The sequence below is a fragment of the Pan troglodytes genome, chromosome 1, assembly GCF_028858775.2.
Source record: "Pan troglodytes isolate AG18354 chromosome 1, NHGRI_mPanTro3-v2.0_pri, whole genome shotgun sequence".
NCBI lineage: Eukaryota > Metazoa > Chordata > Mammalia > Primates > Hominidae > Pan > Pan troglodytes.
Genome location: NC_072398.2, coordinates 146679783 through 146694395, shown reverse-complemented (window position 1 = coordinate 146694395; position 14613 = coordinate 146679783).

The following is a 14613-nucleotide window of genomic DNA, read 5'->3' as shown; positions in this document are numbered from 1 at the left end:
CTCAAGAGAAAAAGGTGTTTATCTCACTTTTTTACTAGAGCTCCCAAATGAAGTTAATAATCACCATCACCAGGTGAGACTCTCGCTTTTAAAAGAAACCCATTTTGCAGGAGAGGATGTGTCAGTGGATGAGCAAAAAATAACTTAACATTCAGATTCTTCTCACAGTGTGTTCAGTCATCACTTGTATCAACCACAGCACACCATAACACTCTAAACTCTATGAGGCTTCCCATTTTCCCAAGGAAAAATGTTAATGAAGGGCCACGTCACTCCTTACCTTGCATACAGGCCTTCTATTGATCCCAGCTCTCCACCCCCATAATGCAGCTTCCATATTAATCCCTAGGTAATATTTTATGGTCTTAGCACAGTCTGGAAATTATTAATGGCTTTGCCTATAATTAGAGTGAAGTATTTGTACAGGCTTCCCCAGTATAGTTCTGTTTTATACCTGTTGGCCCAGAATAATTACGAATAGCATCCTATTTTGAGCTCAAAATTGTCCTGGTTTGGATAAGAAGCTATACAATCACTCTATCCATAATGAATGACTTTAAGTAGTTTTTAACATTCAGGTCCATTCTTCACTTTTCTGCAAACTCCTACACAGTACAGGAAATACAAGAATCTGTTGTACCTGGCCCTTGTCCATATCACAGCACAGGTCTACTTTCAAACGATTTTTTTAAAGAATGCAGTACCTTTTTCCATAGCCCCATCTATGTTTGCTGGTTCATTCTGATTAGCAAGAGAAAGATTCAGGGTAAAAATAGGAGTTGCAGAAATTATATTGCAATGTTTGTTCATTTAATGAATTATGGGTATGGATTTCACGAAAAAACATGAGAAAAGAAGCTTTCCAGTCTACATTTCTTGTCTTTTTAGACTTCGTGGCAAGTAAAAAAAAAAAAAAAAAATCAGCTTGAATTGCCCAGAAATCTGGGTGACCCAGCATAGCTTCACTCACACTTACAGAAACCATAGGTGGGGTCAGGCACGGTGGCTCATGCCTGTAATCCCAGCACTTTGGGAGGCCGAGGCAGGTGGATCACAAGGTCAGGAGATCGAGACCATCCTGGCCAACATGGTGAAACCCCCATCTCTACTAAAAATGCAAAAAAAAAAAAAAAAAAATTAGCTGGGCGTGGTGACAGGTGCCTGTAGTCCCAGTTACTTGGGAGGCTGAGACAGGACAATCACTTGAACCCAGGAGGCGGAGGTTGCAGTAAGCCGAGATCACGCCACTGCACTCCAGCCTAGTGACAGAGCGAGACTCTGTCTCAAAAAAAAAAAAAAAAGAAAAAGAAAAAAGAAACCAGAGCTGGAAATGCTAAAATATCAGTTCTATCAGATCTAAGTCTCTCTTGAAAAGTCCTAATAACCACTGTATATGAACAGTAAGCGATAATAGAGTTGGGAAAGTTAGAATGGCCTTAAAATTTGGAAAATAGATTTCAACAATAAAAATAAATGTATCTCATACTCAAGATATTCTTCTGTATTAATAACAAGAAGTGAAACGATACTTTCTTCTATAAATGCACACCATTCTAAAAAAAATAAAAACTAAATGGTAAGACTCAAAGAAATGCATGACAAAAATGTGTAAAATTCTATTCTGAAATTCTTTCAGGACCTTGATTTTCCTTTGATTCTAATTAGAGATAACATGTATTTTGTCCAATAAGATTCTCTGCCTAAAAGATTGCAGTGAGATAAGAGCCAAGGAAACAAAGATGTGAGGTTTGTGTGTTTGTTTGTTTTTCTGCAAAGTTTTCTTCAATCCTGAGACCTTTAGGCTAGAAAAGAACAGTTTTTTAAAAAATGGCTTAAATGTAAAAATAGATTAAAATGCAAAGGGAACTGGAAATAAGCAAGTAACACTTCATGCTGTTTTATAGCAAATTCTGCATCAAGATAGGCGGCATCTAAGAAGAATGACACATACTTCTTTAAACTTTGCCAAGACATGAACTGTGTTCTTGATGGTGTCTGTAGGGATGATGTCTGAATTATCTCCATGCAGGTAATCTTTTTTGGAACTTAGAGTAAGTTGCACTGAAGTTGCCACCTCTTTAATGCTGTGATATTTTCCATCTCACTGAATATGGAGAACTTTTACTATATCCTTCCCATAGCCAGTTCGGACAAACTCCACCTCATCATTCTGCAATGAAAACACAGGCATCTTATTGAAGAAGGCTCAATGAAAGCCAAAAGTTAGGTGAAATTTATTTAAACCTTCATTATATCATACAATTGTAAAAGATGAGATTCAGAGTATATATGGAAGCAATATCACATTCTGCTTTTGAAGAAGAATGAGAACTTGTATAGGAAAAAGAGAATCCCAAGCAGCAAATGAAAATATAACAGATTGTTCTGAAGACTGACAGGTACAGGGCTTCTTTGATAATAATAATAAATACATTAATAGGACCTCCTGGGTCAAAACTATACTGTTTTATTTAATCCCCACTAACCTAATCCTTGTAATAGCACTGTAAAATCTTTATAATCCCAGCGTAAAATGGGAATTAATATTCCCATTTATGGAGGGAGAAGGTGAGTTTCAAAGATATTAAGTGATTTGCCCTAGTTCATACGGCTAGTAAAGGACAGAGCCAGGATTTGCACTCAAGTCTATTGACTCTAAATTGTAGAATGGCCAGTAGGTGAACTGCTTTTCTTCTATAAAATATCTTGACCTGGAAATAATTGCATGCCCTTTTTATAGAGAGTGATATTCTGGAGAAAATGCCCTGTGATCAATAGAAACAATTTGAAAATTGCCTTTTCTACTTGCTGCCGGGAAGAAGAGTAATTAGTGACAGGGTCCAGATTACCTTCAGGAGTGCAGAGCCAAGGCTGTCTGGCTGCAGGAAGAGCTATGCTTTTAGTGAAGAGACACTTAATAAAAGCCTGGTGATTGATTCATTACTACCCTTGTCTGAAGCTGGAGCCTTGGCTAGTGAACACATTCATCTCCACTGGTAGAATCCATAAGATTTGTCCCTGAGCTTTACTGGTGTTTGAGGAAAGAGGCAGGAGGGAGCAGAAGAACAGAAAAACCTTATTTTATTTAGCACAGAAATTGAACATTAAAATGATAATGAAAGAAGGTGACAAAAATAAAAGTAAATGAAAAACAGCATGCAGTGAGAGTCTGGGTAGGAGACAAAGAAGGAACCTCATCTGCAAATCACACTAAGGATGTTCAGGTGTACCAAGGGCTGCCTAAATATCTATTTGAATAAAAAATCACCAGACCCTCTGAGGGGAATTTAAGAATACTAGCCAAAGTCAGAAAGTACTGCTGTTCTTAAAGTAGGGGGTGGGAGGCTGCCTCCAATCTTGGAGATAGAGCTGGGCAGGGCAGGCTATTGTTGGTCATTGAACATGCCCTCGGGGGTTGAGATGTCTGAATTCAGTTCTTTCTTGTGAGAGGTTAAGGAAAACTCTTGGAGAGGCCTCTGAAAAGCCTCTGGCCCAACATTTGGGGACTCATGCTGAAGAAAAGGGTCAATAAGAAAACCAAAGGAGCAGACTCAAGGGATCTCAGTAAGAACTACAAGACTGTCGGGGAAAGAGAAACTGTTGTGTGGTAGTGGCTTTGGGATTAAACGAAGTTCAAATTCAACCCTGCCACTTAAAGCTTTGTGGCTTGCAACAAGTAATTTAATGTTTCTGAGCCTCAGTTTCCCCATTTGTGCAAATGGAAAGAAGCACCTCTACCTTGTAGGGCTGCTGGTGAATGTCAAAGGCCTGGCTTAGTTCCCAGTAGCTAGTGGTACACTGAGGTTTATCCCAGCAATAGAGGCCAGGCCTGGCTGTGGAAGCAGCAGCAGCAGAGGTAGCAGAGGGGACCTTGATTAAGGGCACCAGTTTTCAGAGTGGACAGCACTGGGGGCAGTAACAGGTGGAAGACTCTGGTATATATTGAGCCACAAGGGACTCTACCTGAAGGAGGAAGGCATTTGGCTGGGTTGGGGCCCTTGAGTGGTATGGGCTGGAGTCTGGAATGAAAGGTCTCTGAGATCATCCATCATCCCCAACATGTACCAGGACTCGACAAATGTTACCCCTTAGCCTCATCCCTGCCCCTATATATTCAAGCAACAGTAGTTTAGCCTATGAAGGCAAGTGGTACCTACATGGTACATAGAAAGATTAAATGATAGCCACCCTTCTTATCCCCATTCCTGTTCAGCTCACCAGCATAATATCTGGCCACATGTCATTGCAAACTCTGCTTTAGCTATGCTGATCTAATCACGGCTACCCAGGTGTTACATGCTTTTTCTGTCTGTTGGCCTTTGGATTTGCTATTCCGTCTTTCTTGAACACTTTCTCCTCCTTACTACCCAACTACCAACCTCTTTGCCTGCCTAGCTTCTTCTAGATACCCTTCAGGTCTCAGATGCCACTTCTCCCAGGGTCCACCCCAGCCCTTCAAGTCTGGAATAGCTGCCCCTTTTAGGTGCTCTCAAAATAATTGTTATTGCCTTATCAGAATATTTATCAAATTGTATTGCACCTGCTTCTTTATGTGTCTGATTCCTTCAAAAACAGTAAACTATGAAAGCAGGAATAAGTTTGATCTTGGTCACCATGGCAACCTCAGCACTCAGCACAATGCCTGGAACATAAGTAGGTGCTTAATAAATGTGTCATGAATGAATGGATGGTGCCACCACCACCTCCACTGCTTGTGTGATGACACAGCATAGTTAATGAAAACACACAAAGGATTTCAATACAGGAAGAGCCACTTCAGCTCAGACCCCAATTAGGAAGTCCTTTTCCTGGGAAAGTGGGGCAAGGAATTTATGCCCAATGATCACCACAGCCTGGAGATCACAGGCACAGCTGGCCAAAGAACAAAAAGCCGAGGAAGGGCAGAATTGAGTATAGAGTCGGTAAGGCAGCACAAAGTGTTCACACGGCTAATAAGACAGCCTTCCAGTGCAGCACAGCCATCCCAGACCGGAGATCATGCAAGACGTGTGCGGGACAGGTCAGTGCTCCTTTGCAGGACCCTGACTGGACTAAGCAGAGTTGGCCCTTGAGCAAAGTTTGAGTAATCAAGTTTACTGGCAATGAGTCTGTATGAAGGGAACCAATCATCTGATCCTGGAGCAGGTGGAACAAGCCTGGCGTGGGACACCCAAAAGCGTCCCTGCACCCAAAGAGCAGATAATGGCCTGGACCATAACCGAGGCTGTTCTCCCCCAGTTCTCTAATCAGATAAATCAGAAGTAGGTGTCAGAGCCCCATTGTGTAGAATGTAGGGAATGGTGCAGAGATCTCATACGGTAAAATACAAAGGGTGCTCTCTTCTGGAGAGTGGGCAGGTGGCTGAAAGGACAGGCTTTGGGCTCTGCAGTCAGGCAGCCCAGGCGGAATCCTTGTTCTGCCACAAATTAGCTCTGAACAGAGGCAAATTTCTCCATCTATAAAATGGGAATAATAGTAGTGCCCATCTCTGAGGATTGATGTGAGGATGAGAAAAAATATAAAGAACTTAGAAAAGTGTTTTACCAATAATCAGCACTTGATTAATCAGCACTTATTAGCCATAATTATCATTGATAAATAATAATCACTCGTCAAATTTTGCATTAAAGGATAAAGTTACTGACAGAGATAAATACCTAGAGTGCACACCAATCGAGAGCTGGAGTGGTCAAATCAAAGGGCTGCTGCTATGATAAGGCCTACTTCTGCCTGCCTACCCTCAGGTACATTGGCCTTCTTTAAATGTTCATGATTACTGACACTCACCCCTTTGATTGTCCTTCCTCAGGCTTGTATGGTTTGAGAAGTTATAAAAGTGAATCGATTTCCTAGAATAATACTCTGGAAAAAATATTAGCAGCAATAATTTCATTCTTTCTCTTTGTTTCTTTGTTGTTTCTTTCCCTTTCTTTCTTTCTTTCTTTTTTCTTTTCTTCCTTTCTTTCTTTCTTTCTTTTTTTTCAGGGTCTTGCTCTGTCACCCAAGCCAGAGTGCAGTAGCATAATCACAGCTCACTGCAGCCTCAACCTCCAGGACTTGAGCGATCCTCTCACATCAGCCTCCCAAGAAGCTGGAACTACAGGTGTACACCACCATATCTGGCTAACTTTTGTAGTTTTTTTTTAGAGATGGGATTTCACTATGTTGCTTAGGCTGGTCTCAAACTCCTGGGCTCAAGTGATCCTCCCACCTTGGCCTCCCAAAGTGCTGGAATTATAGGCGTGAGCCACCATGCCCAGCCAGGAATAAATCTTTACCTGGCTCTACAGAAGAAAAATCCCCTTTCTACACATGTCTTAAAATGTAAAGGGATTACTTGTCTGCAAGTAATGTTGGGGAGAGCTCTCAGGGATTTTAAATGACTCATGTATTTTCACTTCTGCAATAAGATAGTAAGTGTTCTCTTATTTTCAGGCCATAATGAAAGTGATATAGATGTCACTACAGGTCTAGGGGTTCTTACCTTAGAGTCTTTTAGCCTCCAGAAGTCTCAGTAGATGGATTTGGGTTGGAACTGTGCAGTCCATGAAGTTGTAACTAAAAGTTTATTTGTTCAGGGGAGGGGAGAGGTGAATCTTTCTGGGGAGAGCATTTGTAGAATTTCATTAGATTCCAAAAGGCCTCATGACTTATAAAAGTTTAAGAACCATTGCTCTGTGTAATTGGTGTCCAAATTGTTAGGATCACTTTGATCAAACTGACTTTGCCACGGTCTGACAACTAGCCATGAGGCGGCAGGAGGGAGAAGACTTGGTCATTTCAGTGTACAACTGCAATGGAACAGTATTGTAAAGGTGAAGGCTCTAATGTCTGATTGCCTGAGTTTAATTTCTGCCTCCACCACCTGCTAGCTGTATGGCCCTAGGCAAGTTACTTAATTTTTTTTGTTCCCTCCCCTTTGGATCTGTAAAATATGGTAATGACAGCAGCTGTTTCCCACAATTGTCATGAGGTTGAAAGTGACTTGTACATGGTGTCAGTAAATGTTAGCTCTTATTATTATCTGACCTGCCAATTTGACCAAAAAAAAAAAAAAAAGGATATTTCAAATCAGTTCCATCAGTAAGTGGTAGGGAGACATCCTTGTTTATCTGTTTCTTTTTTTTTCATTTTTAGAAACAGGATCTCACTATGTTGCCCGGGCTGGAGCATAGTGGTTATTCACAGGTGTGATCCCACTACTGATCAGTACAGGAGTTTCATCTCTTTTTGATAAAGAAGACTGAGGATCCCACACAGGTGCACACTGTTTTGTGCTATAGATGTACAACTAATAAAACAAATCCTTGTCAATACTAATTGTATTTTAAATGAATCCTAGCTGCTTATACACATTGAGGGCAAATCATTATATAAAGCTAATATTCTTCTCCACCCATGGGCCATACTTTTTAGCTATGTGCGTATTTATGCATGCTTCCTTTTAATAATAGCACTCACACATTTGTACTTACATGTACCAGGTACCAAATGAATTTCTCCATTTTCTAGTTAAACTCTGAGGCAGAAAGAAGTACATTTCTCTGGCCAAACTACCAAGATTTGACTTCAAGTCTCTGTGATTTTAACCACCAACCAACACTCTTACCCTCAGCCTAGAATGCCCTCTCTCCGCAGAGCATGGTTCATTCCACATTGGACCTTCTCCATAAAACTTTCCCAATGCCCCCAAGAGGAAATGACACCTCTTGCCTTTGAACTTCCAGTGCACTTTAGGTGAAGAGTTACTAGCTGCTGAGGTCACTCTTTATTATTCTCATGTGTGTACATGTCTTAGTATTCCCAATATCAATGTCTTGAAGGCAAGATTGAGTCATCTTTATATTTGCCCATAGCACTTGACAGTGCTTTGAAAATTGTCATAAATTATTTGTCCAAGAAACAAGCTTCCTCATTTTGCAGATTAGTTCAGAAAATTTAGGTCATTTTTATTTTGGCAGGAAAAACATGGTTTTCAGCTCTAAGTCACTCATCAATGGAGCCTCAGGTTCATATTTTCAAGTTACAGGATGAGGTGGAGGGGTATAAGGAGATTCAGCCTATATCAGTACATATTTTCCGACAATAACTCTTATAGGGAAAAGAAGGTTGATTTTTGTGGCTTGTGAGCTCAAAATCATTCTCAGAAAATAAAAATCCTTGTGAAACCATCCATGGGCCTCTATATTATTAAATATTAGCAGAGGTAGTAATATTATAACACAGTTTCCAACTACCTAAGCCTTTGGCACATATTCATTTATTTTTTGCACAGAACTGCCTCATTTTAGAGGCTTCTTTTAGCTATAGTCTTATGTTTTTGATTCTAGCATGTCATTCTTCAACATCAAATTTCTCTACTCTGCTGGCAAAGGCAGATATTAAAGGTTATTGTTGTGTTTAATTTTAGCTTTTCCCAATACTTACATATGAATTTTCATTTGGTGTATGTGTATGTTCACCAAATGTGTGTTTATGTATGTAGTTTTAATTAGAGAAAAATGACTGGAAAAATATTAGGAAAGATAAGGGGAAACTTATAAATGTAAATTTTAAAATGACTAGAATTTTCTCTCAAGTCTTAGCTTCTAAAGCATCATCTCTCTTCTATATAATAGAGAGAAATACAAAAATACTAGCTATGTAGGACCCATCACATATAGATAAATATCAATTCAGTTGCAGTGTGCCATGATAGAAGGAAAAATTATTCATGGTGACAGCCTCTTTTGTCTTTGGAATGTGGTAAAGAAGTTCTTCCAATTATTTTCCCAGTTTTCTCCTTTGCCTGCTATTTTTTGGGCATTCACGAACAAAAAGACTTCAGAGAAAAATGCTGAGCTAACATGAGAAAAATGAGCACTCATGTGGACAATCTTAATATCACTTTGGTAGATTTTAACAATACACAATAATGATAAGAACAATAATGGTGGCTAATCTTAGTGACAGCTGGTATCTTTTTGATTGCCTAGGATCTACTAAATGTTGATGGGAAAATATTGATATCCAGTAGGGAATGGCATGTTGCTTTAACCTGCAGAGTGGCCTATTATTGCTATCATGGGGGAAGATATATGTTATGTTCAAAGAGTGACTCTAAAGGGATTTGTCAAGCAGATGTTTCAAGAACAGTATAACAACTCATCTGCATAACTATGGCAGAAATGGTAACCTGTTACCTAATAAAGACTCCGTTTACAGGAGTCTTCTTTTCATTCTTTCACCTACTACTAAGAAAGAGAAACTCATCGCTAATTGCCAGGAGAAATACTAATTTTCTTGCCAGCCTTTCCACAGCACCAACAGGCTTAGGACACTGAACCTGGAACAAGGCCCACAGGAGCTTCTAGGATTAGGGGCAGAAGATCCCACAATAAAGAATTGATGGAGACCACCAAAACGCAGCTGAAAGAACATTTTGCTGAAATTCATACATTGAAAGATGTCTGTTTCCTAATGTATGTCTTGAAAATAAAATAGCAACAACCATTTATTAAGAGTTTGATATGTCAAGAAATTAGCATATATTATTTCCTCTACTTCTTGACAAGCCCTGTAAAATATGTATTATTATCCAACTTTGACCAAAAAAGACAGTAGGGTTAGGTAATATCCCAAGGTCACATAGTTACTAGGTGACAGAGACAGGATGAGAGCTCAGCCCATGTGCCCCTAGATGACATGTTCTTTCCCACTACATCATAGGCCCTACACCCACTTTGATGGCTGGCTCCTGCATTCATTAGGGAAAGAAAGGAAGCATTTATTCTGATTCCAGCAAAGCAGGGAATTGGCCATGCTGCTGCAGAAAGTTGCATTTCTATACCACTTTACCATTTTTAAAATTTCCACCCTCTGGGATCGATATTACCTTATCTACCTCACAAGCACCCTGTGATTTGGTAGAGAGATTCTATTTGAAAATAAACTAGCCCAGAGAGGTCAGGCACGGTGGTTCACTCCTGTAATCCCAGCACTTTGGGAGGCCAAGGCGGGTAGATCACTTGAGGCCAGGAGACCAGCCTGGCCAACATGGCAAAACCCCGTCTCTACTAAAAACACAAAAATTGGCTGGGCATGGTGGCACACACCTGTAGTCCCAACTACTCAGGAGGCTGAGGCAGGAAAATCGCTTGAACCCAGGAGCCAGAGGTTGCAGTGGGCCGAGATTGCGCCACTGCACTCCAGCCTGGCAACAAAACGAGACTGTCTCAAAAAAAAAAAAAAAATTAGCCAGATGTGGTGGCGCATGCCTGTAATCCCAGCTACTTGGGAGGCTGAGGCAGGAGAATCACTTGAACCCAGGAGGTGGATGTTGCAGTGAGCCGAGATAGCACCATTGCTCTCCAGCCTGGCCAACAGAGAGAGACTCTATCTCCAAAAAAAAAAAAAAAGGAAGAAAGAAACTAGCCCAGAGATGTTAAGTGAGCTATCCAAAGTCACACAGATGACAGGCAGACTGATACAGTGGAAAAAGTCCTGCTGAGATGGAAAAGACACTATGCTAGGCAGAACTTACCCCACACCAAGAGCTGCCCCTGCACAAACCATCCCTTTTTCTAGCACTTCAGTCATTTCTTTTTTTTAATTACAGAGGATCCTGAACTCAGATGAATTCTGTGTTTATGGTGGGAAGGTTTAAGCTGTGAAACAGGAGGAAAATCTTAGGGTGGTTGCCCCTTTGGCTTCATGCCTTCAACAACACGGCACTCATTTGAGTGGAACACAGACTTTTATCTGATAAAGAGCATTGAAAACGCAAATAACATGGGCTTGAGGTCATTTAAAACCTCACCAAAGGACTGATTCCAGTCTATCTGCAAGGAAAAGAAAGTTACTTTGTCATGGAAGGAAAGGAAACAAGTGAGAAGGAACCAGCATTTATGAGAGTCAGTTATGTGACAGGGACTGTGCACATAGCCTCTCACTGAATCCTGAGAGCACTCTATGAAGGTAGAAATCATAAGCCCCACCCTTAGAAAAGGAAGCTGAAGCTCAACATGGTTGATTATTTGATGGAAACCACATGGCGAGTGAGAGGCAGCCATGGACCCCAGGTCTGGCTGATTCTTCTTACTATGCTTAGCTGCCTCTCTGACTTATAAACATTGTATTAAAATTCTTTCTAATGGGATTTTTACCTACTATATACCCACTTTTATATGTCTTCTGATTAAATTCATTCTAAGTTCCATATAACCCCAAAATAGATGTCTCTGAAAACTTTTTCTTGTTTTTTTCCCCGACTCAATCACAGCAGGATCTGAAAACTTTTTCATTCAATCAGTATCTTCACTTGTATTTATTTAGCTCCTTCTAGGTGACAAGCACTGTGGTATGTGCTGGAGATGCAACAGTAAACAAGCCAGGCACTGTTTTGCCTTCATAGACTAGAATAAACTTCTTCTGTAAAGAATCAGAAGTTAATTTGTATGCTTTTTAGGTTGTGGGGTCTCTGTTGCAACTAAACTCTGCCATTGTAGCATAAAAGCATCTATAAGTAATACATAAATGAATGGGTGTGGATGTATTCCAATAAAACTTTACAAAAATAGGCACAGGAGTTTTCTGACCCCTGCTCTCTAGAGGAAGACTCAGAAAGGTAAGCAAGTAATTAACAACACGTTGTAATAATTACTCTAATTGAGAAAATAGTGAGATCTGGGAATATATTGGAGGGTCACCTAAGTCAGATTGGGAGAGATCAAGGATGGCTTCCAGGAAGAATTGGCATCCTCAAAGCAACCTGAAGGATGAGTAGGAATTAACCAAACATAATTTTCTGGTCCTCTTCCACTTACTGTATTTATGTTTTCCTTTAACTGCATTTCTCGGTAACAATTCTTTTAATCTTCAAATTCTTTAATCTATAAATACTTGAATCATTTGCTTGTCTCATTCCTTTTCATCAAAATAATTCAAGTCCTCTCCCCATCCTCCCACAACAAGTACATCAGCTTTTTCCTTCAGTATGTCAACTTCTAGATTTTACTCAATCCATCAACAGTCTTCTAAAAATCTGAACAAAAATAAGCTGAACTTTAACAGATAAATTTTATGGTGTGTAAATAATACTTCAAAAAGCTATTGGAAATAAATAAATAAAGCCAGCATCCTGACTCCCAGGAGTCCTCAAAGGACAACTGAACTTTGATGAAGCCAGTAGAGACCAGGTTCTTGAGAAACCCAACTTTATCTCAACCCCCAAAAATCCTCACAGAATGTGAACTCATAGCCAAAAATCAAAAGTACATACAATAGCAAGGTATTATAACAAAGAGCTTCAGAAATAACATATAGCAAAGTCTGACCTGCAAAGACTTCAGGTATTTGAATAAGATACAAAAATATAAAATAATATATTTAATATTTTTACAGAAATAAAAGAAAAGATTGGGTGTACGAGCAAGAAAAAAGACCATAAGAAAGACCAAGCGAATTTGAAAAAAAAAATAGAACTTGTAAAAATGCATTAATAAGTGGATTAAGAAACACATTAAACATAACTCAAAAAAAGAATTAAAATATATGTAAGTATAGTTTGTCAATGTACAAATAGAAAATAAGATTTTTCAAGAAAATATTTTTTAAAAGAATTAGTTATTTGGAAGAGATAAATTAGGTAACAGATTAATGCTGCCAAAGAGCGAATTAGAGAACTGGAAGACAGATCTAAATAAATAATCATAAGGATTAATGCAGACATACAAGGAGCTAGAATATATGAACAACACATAAAATGTACTAGAAAGATATAATAAAGAGAATGTGGAAAAGGCACTATTTGAAGAGCTCAAGACTGAGATTTTCCAGAATAATTGGGTGACTACGAAACTTCAATCATGAAATTAAAAGCCCATTACCTAGAAAGAATTCTTACTTGTACACTATATAGTACTTGGCCAAGTTACAATGAAGGCGTTTTCTACTGTTTTTAGAGGCAATCAGGTTATGAAGGAACTATGGCACTTGCATAACATTATACTTCTTGGGCTTCAAAAGCAGATAATATTATGAAAAACATTCTGCACAGTTTGCATTTTCCTCACTCACCAAATTCATAGGGTTTTTTTCCAAATTACTTCACTGTTTTTAGTAAAAACTGAAACAGACTGGACTCTAGGTTTTAGGTAACATTGAAATCCCTGGAGATCTTCAGTGTCTGGTACAATATTAGACACAGTAGTGATTGCATAAGAAAGGTTGTTGACTGACAACCAGCATGATCAGGTTAGCAATAATGGGAGATAAGGAAGTTTATTGAAAGTGACATCTGAAAGAAACCAACCTAACAGTGTCTTTCCAGACCTTGAAATAAAATTGGATTTAGCAAATATCATTCTAATACAGATGTCCCCCAACCACCTTACAGGAAAAGCTCAGGTTGTAGTAAGAATAATCTTAGCTAACATTTATGAATCACTTACTATTACCAGGCACTGTGCTAAGTGTAATAAGGAGAAGAAAATAGGAATGATTTTAAATCCTACTCAACAAACTGTCTTTAGCCCTACATAACTGAAAACAATTTGCTTACATTCTCTAAATGCATCAGTGAATCCTACTGGTATGTTTCTATTATTAGTTGTAATACCAAAAAGTCCCACAGATAAATAAATAAGTAAATAAATAAAATTATTTTGGCCGGGTGCAGTGGCTCACACCAGTAATCCCAGCACTTTGGGAAGCTGAGGCGGGTAGGTCATCTGAGGTCAGGAATTTGAGACCAGCCTGGCCAAAGGTGAAACCCCATCTCTACTAAAAATACAAAAATTAGCCGGGCCTGGTGGTGGGCACCTGTAATCCCAGCTACCCAGGAAGCTGAGGTGGGAGAATCACTTGAACGTGGGAGGCGGAGGTTGCAGTGAGCTGAGATTGCACCACCACACTCCAGCCTGGGCGACACAGCAAGACTCTGTTTTTACTTTAACAGAGAAGAGTAATCTCTCTCTCTCTCTCTCTCTCTCTCTCTCTCTCTCTCTGAGTATACATACATATATATATATATATTTGAGACAATCTCACTCTGTCGCCCAGGCTAAAGTGCAATGGTGCCATCATGGCTCACTGCAGCCTCCACTTCCTGGGCTCAAGCAATCCTCCCACCTCAGCCTCCTGAACAGCTGGGACTACAGGCATGTGCCACCATGCCCAACTAATTTTTTTTTTATTGTTTGTAGAGATACGTTCTTGCTATGTTGCCCCAGCTGGTCTTGAACTCCCGGGCTCAAGCAATCCTCCTGCCTTAGCCTCCCAAAGTTTTGGGATTACAGGCATAAGCCACTGCGTCTAGCTGATAATTTTTTAAAAAACTTTTAAAAATTGACAAAAAGGTTGGGGTTGTTGAAATCCTTTTTTCTGAACACAGGAAGAAAATATATAAAACAAAATGAGAACAGGCACAGTGGTTCATGCCTGTAATCCCAGCACTTTGGGAGGCCAAGGTGGATGGATTCCCAGGCCGAGGTGGGTACACTCCAGCCTGGGCAACAAGAGCAAAACTTCATCTCAAAATAATAATAATAATAATAATACCAATGGAGGAATGGGTAAGAAAAATATTTCTTCATTTAACCTGCAGAAAGCTGTGAATCTACCAAATACAGCACA